We start from the raw sequence: 10,691 nt of genomic DNA, 5'->3' as shown, positions 1-10,691 counted from the left end.
CCTTTCCCCCACCTAGGACTCTTCTGCTGAGGCCGAAAGGGTGGGGCGGGATGTAAAAGGGTCAAGGCTAGAAAGACCAGTGTGAGAGCCGCCCTGGGGCTTGGGGTTCTCACTCATTACTTGGCCTGAGCCAGAGACTCATTCCTTGCCTCCCAGGGCCAGGGTCCTGCCCCCTCTGTGTTCTCTACCCCCCTGGCCGACTCCCTCTCCCTGTTCTAGCATCCTATTGATTTTGCCCACGTGACTGTTTCCCCCAAAGATTGTAAACTCTGTGAGAAAAGAATCTGTGTATTGTTTTTCTGTCTTTGAACTTGAACTGCCCACCAGTGTCCAACACATCATGGGCACTTCAGAAACCTGTGGTGAAATCTCCCCAAGCCTGTGAAATTCACAAAAGAAAATGTGAGCCTCAGTATCGGTGATATTGATAGCTAAGGGAGGGGTGAGATTCAATTGTGGGAAGAGAGGAAGCAGATTGTTTTTGGACACGTTTCCCAGAGAGTGGGAGGGTGGAGCCAGGAAACCGTGGCTGCAGGATGGAGAAAGGTGCAGGGTTCTGAGCCCTGGGCATGTGGCCAGGTGCTGGACGCCCGCCCTGCTGCTGTGTGAGGGGACCACAGCCCTTGCAGCATAGAAAGCACCACACCTCCAGTCACACCGGCTCTCAGTGCCAAGGCAAGTACTAGGGTGACTAGTAAAGACCGCATGACACTGTGCTATGTTGAATGGCCATCCATCACCCGAGAACTGGAGACGGCTCTCTGGGGCGCTCACTCTGCTCTCAGCACTTTCAAGGGCACAGAGATGAGTGAAGCCCAGGCTGCCACCTTCCAGGAGCTCCTGGGGCAAGCAGAGAAGGAGAGTCCCGATGCTCTGCAATGCTGTCAGGTCCTGATATGAACTGCAGGGTGAAGTGTGGCTGTGGGTGTCCCAGAGATCAGGAGAGAGGGTGACTCATGACAAAGCCACATGGCATTCGAGGTGATATGAAGAAGCGCGAGGCAATTTTAATGGCAGATGCAGAGACGCAACTGATACAAAGTGCAGGGTGCGGGGAGCTACAGATCCTGCAAGCTACTGTGGAAAGCAGGGGACCGACGGTCACCTCTGTGAACTTGATGGAAGGATTCAGAGGCTGGAATGAGCCTTCAAGAAAAGAAAGCATTTAATTATTAGGGCAAGAACAGAAGTAATAGGGTGAACCCAAAGACACTGTCCCTTCAACGGTAGGATGGGGATGGGGCTGCTTGGTCTTTACCTGAGAGAGTTCTCTCTCTCTCCAAATGAATTTTTTTTTTTAATGTTTAAAGGTAATTTGTGCACACTCTACAGAATTGACAGTATTGAAAGATATCGACTGAAAATCTGAGCTCCTTCTCACCCTGATGCTTGGTCCACGATTCTTTTCTCAGGTCCCACTGGTAGCTGTCTCTTGTATTATCCAGAGATGTTTAAGAATGTAAGTTTAGGGCTGGGGCTGTAGCTCAGTGGTAGAGCACTTGTCTCACACTTAAGAGGCACTGGTTTTGATTCTTGGCACCACATAAAGATAAGTACATAAAAAAACATTGTGTCCATTTACAACTGAGAAATTATAAAAGAAGAGGAGGAGGAGGAGGAGGAGGAGGAGGAGGAGGAGGAGGAGGAGGAGGAGGAGGAGGAAGGAGAAGAATGTAAGTTTAGCTGGCACATACCTGTTATCCCAGGGGCTTGGGAGGCTGAGGCAAGAGGATTACAAATTCAAGGCCAGCCTCAGCAAATTAGCAAGGTGCTAAGCAACTCAGAGAGACCTTGTCTCTAAATAAAATACAAAAAGGGCTAGGGATGTGGCTCAATGGTTATGCGCCTCTGGGTTCAATCCCTGGTACCGAAAAAAAAAAGGAAAATTATATTTTCCTTTGCAATATATTAATGTAATACATCTTTATTTTTATTAAAAACATATAGTGATCATTCCATTTCAGTCCCTATAGAGTTGCCCTGTTATATTTTAGGATTTCATAGTTTTCCATTGCATGCATATGACAAGTTAATTGCTTCAGGTCTATATTGATGGATAGTTATTTCCAACTTTTTGATATTATAATTCATGTTGAAATAATATTCCTGTATATCTTCAATGTATACATGTGAATCTATAAGAATAGCTGTGTCACCTAGTGCACTGGAGCACACCCATAATTCCAGCAACTCAGGAGGCTGAAGCAGGAGGATTGCAAGTTCAAGGCCAGCCTGGGCAACTTAGTGAGACCCTGTCTCAAGAAAAAACAAGAAGGAAAGAAAGAAAGAACAACTGTGCCAAGTGCTATGTACATTTTAAATTTGACAGATATTACCCACAGCCCTCCCCAGAAGTACCAGAAATTGAGAGTAATTCCTTCTCATTAGTGCTGAATTTATCTTTGCCAACTTAAATGATAATGGTATCTCATTATGCTAATCTACATTCTTCATGGATTAAGTTGAGCTTCTTTTTACATGTTTAAAGGTACTTATTTTCATTTCTTTTTCCATGAATTGCTTATGTCTTTTGTCCATTTTTTTTCTTTTAAATTGTTGGTGTTTTTCTTATTGAGTTGCAGGAGCTCTTTATATATTAAAATAACCTCTTTTTTAATAGTGTTACAGTTACTTTACCAATCTGTCATTTTTGCTTTTTTTTTGGTGTATGTGTGTGATAGTTTTTCACCAAGTAAAAATGTGTGTGTGTTCTGTTGTTGTTGTTGTTTTGTACTGGGATTGAATCCAGGGGTGCTTACCACTGAGCCACATCCCTAGCCCTGTTTATTTTTTATTTTGAGACAGGGTCTTGCTAAATTGCTTAGGGCCTCACTAAGTTGCTGAAGCTGGTCTTGAACTTGCAATCCTCCTACCTCAGGCTCCCAAGTCACTGGGATTACAGGTATGTACCACAGCACCCAGAAAAATGTTTGGTTTCTATATGTATGGTCTGAGCTTATTTGTTTTTACTTTTATGACTTTCGGGTTTGTGCCATACTTAGATCGTCCACATTTCAAGATTATAAAAATATATTCACAGGGCTGGGGATGTAGCTCAGTGGTAGAGCGCTTGCCTCATATGTGTGAGGCATGAAGTTCGATCCTCAGCACCACATAAATGTAAATAAATAAAATATTGCGCCCATCTACAGCTAAAAATATTTAAAATATTTACTCACACATTTTGTTTTGATTCTTATACAGGTTCAATTTTATTTTTAGCTATTCTATTGGTGATTTAGAACAAATTTTGATTTTAGAAATGACTTTGTTTTCCTCACTTCACAATGTAGCCTGGATTTCATCTCTACCAGTTAATGAAAATCATCTCCTTCATGTTACCATATGAACAGTTATCCCATCACATTGATTGCTATAATGTACTAACCAGCTCCCAAATACAGATTGTTTCCATAAAGAAACAATTGCTATAGTTTCCACTACATTATACGAAATAATATAGTATATCTCCACCTCAAATTCATCTGATTCAGTTTGAAGCTTCTGAAACTGCTGTTTCTTATAGGTCACTTTGGGGTCTTGTTAAAATTTAGATTCTGATTCAGCAGGCCTGGGGTGGAGCCTGAGGTCCTGCATTTCTAACTAGTTCTCAGCTAACACTATAATGTTGGACTGTGGACAGCATGGCTTTTGTATGAGTCTTAAATTCTCTTTTATGCATCCCATGTACTGGAGGAGGAGGCAGCACTCATGAACCATTTCATCCCATCTTCGAATGGCTCAGTTGAGGTTCTTCATATTAAGTTGAATCTGTATGTCTTGGCCTTGGTTTTTTTTATCTTGGATACTGATAGAGAAGTTCTCACTCACATCCCAGCCCTTCAAATGTTTGGTAGACAGTTGGCGGTATCTCCTCTTCTTCAGGCTCAACATCTCTTCCTTCACCTGCTCTGTGAGTTGTGGGAGGAGTGGGGAGCAGGGGAGGATGAGGGGCAACGTGCTGCCCTGCCTTGATATTTTCCCTTTGAATGACATGCTCTTCTAAGTTCTCTCTCCATGTCTGCTTATCCAGGTAAAGTCCTGAAGTGTTCTCAGAGCTACAGGTCAAAGCCAAGCCTTTTATCTTCCCATCTCTGAAGAGGTAGGAGTGGCTGGCTGGATAAGAGAAGAGATGGGAGAACTGGGTATAGGAGGGGAGTGGGTCCCAGAGGTGTGCTGGCTCTCCAAAAGCAGCCCAGTAAGCCCAGGTGGGACGGCCACGCCTGTAACCCCCAGCACTCAGGAGGCTGAGGCAGGTGGATTTAAGTTTGGAGGTCAACCTCAGCAACTTAATGAGGACTTAAGAAATTCAGCAAGACCCTGTCTCAAAAAAAAAAAAAAAAAAAAAAAAAAGTGCCTGGGGTCTAGCTCAGTGGCAAAGTGCACCTGGGTTCAAGTCCCACTACAAGAAGGAGGAGGAGGCAGGGGAGGAAGAGGAGCAACAGCAGTAGCCCTGATCTGCAGCATGGGTTGACTCCTCGGTGTGTAAATTCCCCTTCCACGATCAGTTTCAGACTAAAGATGTTCTGTTGCTGCCGGCAGTAAAACAGTGTTATGGCATTTCCACCAGAATAAATGTAAATAACCTCAGGAACATAAAACATAGTAGCAAAATAATTAGAAAATGATGAGTTTTAGAGTATGTTTGCTTTCAAACAATTCCTTTAAGGTGAGTTTTGACAAAGGCTATATTTACCAGTGGGCTTGAAGATTTTTTTAAAAAATTCAACCATCTGCTCTTGTGAGCCTGTATGAGTCAGCTCCGGCTGGCCCTGGTGACCTCTATTGGAAATCTGGACGCTGTACTCCTCCTGGAGCCTTCGGGGAGAGAACTTGCCAGGCCTCTCTTGGAGCATCCTTGTTCCCTGCACAGAGACGTCTCTCCCATTCCTACTATGGCGGACAGAACTCACTCTGTCAACGCCGGTGTTCTGCTGTCCCCTCGTGGCAGCTCCTGTCCTCTGCAGCTGCCTGGGAGCTTTAGGCCACCGCAGAACCCACCAAGTCCGCGGTGGTAATGAGAGCCCCTGGGTCAGGTAAAAGAGCCTCCCTCTTCCACTCCAGCCTTTTGGAATCCAAGAGGGGACAGGTCAGACACCTGTGGCCTCAAGCATCGCTGCTTCTTCTGCATCCCCGAGTCGTGAGTTCTTACTGCCCTCCGCAGTTCCCGCCGGGCGGTGATGAAACAGGGAAAACAGATCTTTGCCTGACACTGTGGCTCCACCTAGTGCCTGTGTCCCCTCAATGGCACCTGCACCTACCTTGTCAGGCCCATCTGGGCACCCCTGAGAGTGAGCTGCACTGAGGAACTCCGACTCAGGAGCTGTGGTTTTTTGTGTTGTTTTGGCTTGAGGCCCGGTGGGAAAGTCTCTGCAGTCATCTGCGTTAGCGCCTAGGCTTCCATTCATCCTAGAACAGGGAGAAGGAAAAGATCCGGTTAGCACTGCACCAGATCTTCCTCCACAAGGTGGGACCTTCTCCCCAGACCAGGCTCAGTTCGAGCTTAACTCTCCATCTAGGAGGACCCTGGAGCTCCCCTGAGCCAAAGGCTTTCAAGCAGAACTGACCAAGACCATTGGTAAGAAATATATTTTACCACGGACCAAACAGCACAGGGTATACTGCATACAGAAGGTTCTGGAAGCAATAATTACCCTTACTGTGTATAATGCATCTGAATATTTCCATTATTTCTTATTCTGTACTTCCCATTTAAAAAAAAAATCATCTACAATTTTAAATAGAGAGTTAACAGCTCATTAATAGGCCACTACCAATAGTTTGCAAAATACCAATTTTGGCCAACCCCTCAGTTCACTGAGAAGAAACAGAGGGCAAAGAAAGAACAAACTTGCCTCATTGCAAATCAGGGATAAAGCCATACAGGATTCAAAAACCAGGTCTCAAATGCCCAGTCCTGAGCTCTTCTCCTGTCCCTCCAAGGCTTCCTCTGGGATGTGCCCCAGGTTCTCATTACAGAAAGCCCAGAAGTGCCACTTCCTGTGGCCTGGGCCCATTTAGGACAGCCCATCAGGTCCGAGCACAGCCGCTGGGTGCCCCAGAAGTCAGGCTCCCCTGCAATGAACTTCTCCTATTACAACACTAGGCGGCAGCAAAGAGCAGGAAAACAGGTGTGGTAGGCTCAGGCCACTCCCATTATCTGGTGGGTGAATGGATAGCAGCGACCATTTTCGCAGGACTGTATTTTACCAAAGATCTTTGGAACTTAACTTTTAATGGTTAAAGAACTTTTGTCTTTAAAGGATAACCTGACACAATATTTTTTGGACCAGTTTTGATGGAAATGTAAATCCATACATTCTCTTCCTAGAAGGCATTTAGGCATTGTTAAGTCCAATTGATTGTTAGTGTTGTTAAAGTTTTCTCTTTCCTTGTTGTTCTAACTGTTCTGTTTTGAAAGTGAGCATTGAAGTTTCTAACTATTGTTCAGTTGTCTAATGTCTGTCTGGTTTTGCCTCTTGTGTTTTGTGCTCTGTTATTAGTTACATATGTGTTTGTAATTGTTATATCTTCCTGATGGATTGGCCTTTTTGTCTTTTGCCTCTAACATTATGTATTTAAAATATCCATACTTTTTTTTGTGAGGGGAGGGGGTACCGGGGATTGAACTCAGGGGCCCTTAACCACGGAGCTACACATCCCCAGCCCATTCTTATATTTTATTTAGAGATGGTGTCTCATTGAGTTGCTTAAGGCCCTGCTAAATTGCTGAGGCTGGCTTTGAACTCCTGCCTCAGCCTCCCAAGCTGCTGGGATTCCAGGCATGCAACACCAAGCCTAGCTCTAAAAATAACCATAGTTCTTGTGCATAAAATTCCATCTTCATATAAACCTATCACCCCTGCTGCCTCCTCTGGATTCAGGAACAGCCTTAAAAGAAAGATGATGGTTTTTCTTTTCAAGAGCTGAGGAAATATCACTGAATCTTCCTGGAGACTTCACCTTGAGAAATGGTGACCACAAAAACAAAATCCCTGATCTCGGCCTCCCTAGCCATGGCCTGCCTGGGCACATGCAGAGATTACTGGTGAGATGTATGTGTGGCTGGTGACTGTTGCTGGGGCTTCTGCTTAGAGGGCAGGATGAGGAATGGAGGCAGGTCAGGAGGCAGGTCAGTGGGCAGTTCGTGTAAGATTCCCTTCTTGTCTTTAGTAACATTTTTTGTTTATTTTGTCTGATATCAGTCAGTATACATCCACCCCACCCCCAGCCCCAGTTTTCTCCTGGTTGCTGTTTGCATGATGGATCTTTCCCCACATTCCTACTTTCAGTCTTTTTGTACCTGTAAATATAAATTGTGGCTCCTCTAGACAGCATGTTTATTTGGATCTTGTTCTCATCCGGTTGGACAGTCTCTGTACTTCATTGGATTATTTAATCTATTCACATTTAATGTCTTCTTAATATAGTTGGATCTACATCTTCCATTTTACTTTTTGTTTTCTACATCTTGTGTCCTTTCTGTTCCTTCTTTTCTGTTTTCTTTTGCATTAAGTGAATCTGTCTAATGTATCATTTTAATTTCTTAATGAAATAAAAAATTATTTTTGTGCTATTGGTTTAGCGGTTGCTCTAAAGGGTACGATTCCATCTTAACACATCAGAGTCAGCTTCAGAGTTATACTAGCTTAATGCTAGGGACACACAGCAATGCCACTCCTCTTTATCTCAACTCCCCTTCCCACAATGCTATGGTATTACTGTTTCAATGAGGAGCTTTTATTTTATTTTTAAATATTTTTTTAGTTGTCAATACACATTTATTTTTTGTTTTATATACAGTGCTGAAAATCAAACCCAGTGCTTCACATGTGCTAAGCAAATGCTCTACCACTGAGCTACAGCTATTATTATGTTTTGTTTGTTTGTTTTTGGTACCAGGGTTTGAACCTGAGGGTACTTAACCACTGAGCCACATCCCAAGCCATTCTTTTATTTTGCAACAGGGTCTCACTAAGTTGCTGAGGGCCTTGCTAAGTTGCTGAGGCTGGCTTTGAACTTGGGATCCTCCTGTTTCAATTTCCCACGTTGCTTGGATTACAGGTGTGCGCCATGGCACCTGGCTAGTGAGGAGCTTTTAAAAAACGACAGATTTCTAGACTACCCTAGACCTACTGAATCGCAATCTGTATTTTTTTTTCCTAAGGCTCCCCAGGTGATTCTGATGGTTGGCAAGTTTGGGAAATCTCTTTCCTAGAAGGCGAGGAAACTGGAGCCTAGTTGTAGCTAATTTCTTTAACAAGTTATAAATATGAATTGTTACAATTGAGGAAATCAAGTAAAAGAAATTTATGGATTTTGATTCCTTTCCAAGTCATTATTGGAACCTAAAGGGAAGACTTTTCTAGAAATAAAGGGAGATTTCAGAAATAGAGCAAATCGAAAATTTCAGGCCCAGATTGGCTTAACCTACTTGGTTACATATGAAGACGACAGTAGTAATGACTGAGAGTTGGACTGAAATGTGTTTGAAAAACTTCCTCCGAAGAGGCCAAACTATTAAGAACTAATACTTATTGGGCATTAGCAATATTCCAGGATCTCTTTTAAGGGCTTCAAGTATGGATCTTATTTCTTTCTCTCACTAATTCCATGATGCACATGATATGTGTTCACTTTAAAAAGAAAGCAAAATTCAAGTGAAGACCTATTTATACACACAGATACTGAGAGTTGAAGGTTTGGAATGTGGGTTTAGTGTCAAGCCTGACCTTTAAACTATTACATTTTCTTGCTCCAAATCAAGAAATGTATGAAGGGAGAATAATGATTCTATTTATAATCTCTTGATTCTTCTTGTTTAGTATAAAATTACAGTGATCTGATCATGGCTTCCTAATGTACAAAATTTTCTGCAAAATAAGTTTTTGACCTAGAGAGGAATAATAGAGAAGAACAAATAGTAAGGAGGTACCATGATGAGATCAGTCAGGAAACCTGACTGGCTGGTCAGAAGGCATAAAATCAATGATTCTGAAACAGTAGCATTTTTGATATGAATGAGAAAAAGAATTTGTATAACATGGAAATTTAAATAATAGCATTTATAAATAAAACTTACAACCAAAGAATTGCTTCTTCCTAAATTTTTATAAATTTATAATTTCATTATATGTCCAATTATCCCCAACATAAATAACCCAAAATACCCTACAAATAGTACAATGTAGAAAAGATGCCTTGGGTGAACACTTACTTACATGCGAACTGTTTTTCCATATACTTATAATAATACTATGTTAGAGTAATTACAGCTTGAATTTCTTAATATTAAGAAAACAGTATGATATACACATATAATACTTTATATTTGTACCTTAATTTTCAAGTTATTTGTGTATATAAATTAGTAGAGTTCCTCTTTAGTATTTGAGTTATAAACCTTTTCAATATTGACTACATACACCTCATCACACTTATAAACAACTTTTGCACCATATTCAAATTTATTTCCTACATCAAGATGAAAAGAACCAAATGGAGTATCCCCAGGATGTCCACAGGGCTTCCCTAAAATAAAAATATATATGTATATGTATTAGTATGTTTTACAGGGAACACATTTATGTAGGAGTTTGTGGACAAAGATATTTGGCATTTAATTAGAGGACAACATTGAATATAAGGAAAATTGAAAATAGCAAAGGTATTATTTTATAATTGAATGTATTTTTGAATTTTGTCGGATTACTGTCCTCTTTTTTAAAATAATCATGTATTGTTTTGTATTAAAATGATAAGAATGATATAATTCAACCAGTATTGTTACAATATCAAGTATTAAGCATTTTCACAACTAAAATATTTCATAAATTTCACAAAAAAAGTGAAGTACTCAGGGCTGGGGTTGTGGCTCAGTGGTAGAGTGCTCACCTAGCATGCACGAGGCACTGGGTTCAATCCTCAGCACCACATAAATGTAAAATAAAGATATTGTGTCCACCTAAAACTTAAGAATAAGTATTGTTTTAAAAAGTGAAGTACTTACTCTGACATATCCTGCCTGGATTAAGAGCCACCCATTCTCCATTTCTGCATGCCTTTTGATGGTACCAAGTGTTCTTTAGCCAGGGTGGCATTTGTAGGTAGCCTGAGTACCCTCTGTATAAGGCTGGTCAGGCCAGGAACCTAACAGAATTTCTGTATCTCCTATTGGAGGAGGTCCTTGGCAATCTGCAAATAATAAAAGCAAACATATGGTATGTTGGGGTTAGCTTTGCTTTTAAAAATACCTATGTGGTTACTGATCCATCCCTTGTGGGCATGTGTGTCATGGGTTGGTTGTGATGTGTCCCCTAAAGCTCACTTATAAGATAATGCAAGAAGGTTTAGAAGAAAAATGAATGGGTTATGAGAGCTTTAACCCAATCAGTGAATGCATCTGTTGATGGGGGGATGGGGATTAACAGAGTGGTAAATAAAGGTGAGTAGGGTGTGGCTGGAAGAGATGGGTCATTAGAGTATCTGGTCATTTTGTATCTGGCCAGTGGAGTCTCTCTCTGTCTCTCTGCCTCCTGATCATCATGTGAGCAGCTTCCCTCTGCCACACTCTTCCCTGATGATGTTGTGCCTCACCTCAAACCCTGAGGAATGGAGCTGCCTATCTATGAACTGAGACTTCTGAAATGGTGAGACCTCAGATAAACTTTTCCTCCTCTGCAATTGTTCTG

At 41.8% G+C, this 10,691-nt stretch overlaps 1 protein-coding gene across 5 annotated transcripts in view; it reads right to left on the bottom strand.

Moving 5' to 3' along the window:
* Nucleotides 1-982: 982 nt before the first annotated feature.
* Nucleotides 983-10,691, bottom strand: part of LOC124105642 (complement factor H) — a 53,270-nt gene continuing 43,561 nt past the window's right edge. Inside the window, exons 8-11 of one of the 5 annotated variants that reach the window (XR_009228625.1) lie at nucleotides 10,010-10,194; nucleotides 5,262-5,409; nucleotides 1,382-2,252; nucleotides 983-1,146 (exon numbers count right to left, since the gene is read on the bottom strand). The gene's annotated coding sequence lies outside the window, so the exon portion shown is untranslated. Of the gene's footprint in view, nucleotides 2,253-5,261; nucleotides 5,410-10,009; nucleotides 10,195-10,691 lie in introns of all 5 variants that reach the window. The other 4 variants (XR_009228627.1, XR_009228624.1, XR_009228626.1 and 1 more) reach the window with 4 other exon arrangements.

The sequence above is a fragment of the Marmota monax genome, unplaced genomic scaffold (genome assembly GCF_021218885.2).
Source record: "Marmota monax isolate L192 unplaced genomic scaffold, Marmota_monax_Labrador192_F-V1.1 WCK01_AAM20220418_F8-fsc00099, whole genome shotgun sequence".
NCBI lineage: Eukaryota > Metazoa > Chordata > Mammalia > Rodentia > Sciuridae > Marmota > Marmota monax.
The sequence above is the reverse complement of the archived record's forward strand: the minus strand, read 5'-3'. Positions and strand labels throughout refer to the sequence as shown.